Consider the following 1,165-nt stretch of genomic DNA (forward strand, 5'->3'; position numbering starts at 1 on the left):
AACTCCCTTCTTCATAGGTGTCCCATTACTTACAGGATTCCTCTCAGAAGTGTACATGAATTGGTTATTAGCAACCATGTCAATGAGTTCTTGAGCTTCTGCAGGCGTTTTCTTTAGGTGAATGGATCCACCTGTAGAATTATCCAATGACATCTTTGATAGCTCAGATAAACCATCATAGAATATATCCAGGATGGTCCATTCTGAAAGCATGTCAGAAGGACACTTTTTGGTCAGCTGCTTGTATCTTTCCCAAGCTTCATAGAGGGATTCACCTTCTTTCTGTCTGAAGGTTTGAACATCAGCTCTAAGCTTGCTCATCTTTTGAGGAGGAAAGAACTTGGCTAAGAAAGCCATGACCAGCTTATCCCAAGAGTTCAGGCTGTCTTTGGGTTGAGAGTCCAACCATATTCTAGCTCTGTCTCTTACAGCAAAAGGGAAAAGCATGAGCCTGTAGACTTCAGGATCTACTCCATTAGTCTTAACAGTATCACAGATCTGCAAGAATTCAGTTAAGAACTGAAAAGGATCTTCAGATGGAAGTCCATGAAACTTGCAGTTCTGCTGCATCAGAGAAACTAGCTGAGGTTTCAGCTCAAAATTGTTTGCTCTAATGGTGGGAATGGAGATGCTTCTTCCATGTAAATTGGAATTAGGTGCAGTAAAGTCACCAAGCATTCTCCTTGCATTATTGTTGTTGGTTTCAGCTCAAAATTGTTAGCTTCTCTTAGTTTCCTTTTCAGAGTCCTTTCAGGTTCTGGATCAGCTTCAACAAGAATGCCTTTTTCTTTGTCCCTGCTCATAAGAAAGAGAAGAGAAAAAGAAAAGAAGAGGAATCCTCTATGTCACAGTAAAGAGGTTCCTTATTGTTAGTAGAAGAAGAAAAGAAGAGAATAAATTCGAACACAGATAGAAGAGGGGGTTCGAATTTGGTGAGTGATGTGAGGAAGAGATGTTAGTAGATGAATAAATAAATAGAATAAGATGAGAGATGGAGAGGATTTTCGAAAATAATTTTTTTTAAAAAAAAAAGTTAGTAAAATTTTTTTTTTCGAAAATTAAAATCAAAAATTAAAATAATTAGTTAATTAAAAAGAAATTTTGAAAAAGAGGGAAGATATTTTCGAAAATTAGAGAGAGAGAGTTAGTTAGGTAGTTTTGAAAA

General features: G+C 36.7%; 1 non-coding gene across 1 annotated transcript; it reads left to right on the forward strand.

Moving 5' to 3' along the window:
- Positions 1–207: 207 nt before the first annotated feature.
- LOC112752815 (small nucleolar RNA R71) lies at positions 208–315 on the forward strand. The gene has a single exon (XR_003177229.1). It is a non-coding gene; the product is annotated as a small nucleolar RNA R71 (small nucleolar RNA).
- The last annotated feature ends 850 nt before the right edge of the window (positions 316–1,165 follow it).

The sequence above is a fragment of the Arachis hypogaea genome, chromosome 15 (assembly GCF_003086295.3).
Source record: "Arachis hypogaea cultivar Tifrunner chromosome 15, arahy.Tifrunner.gnm2.J5K5, whole genome shotgun sequence".
In the NCBI taxonomy this organism is placed as follows: Eukaryota; Viridiplantae; Streptophyta; class Magnoliopsida; order Fabales; family Fabaceae; genus Arachis; species Arachis hypogaea.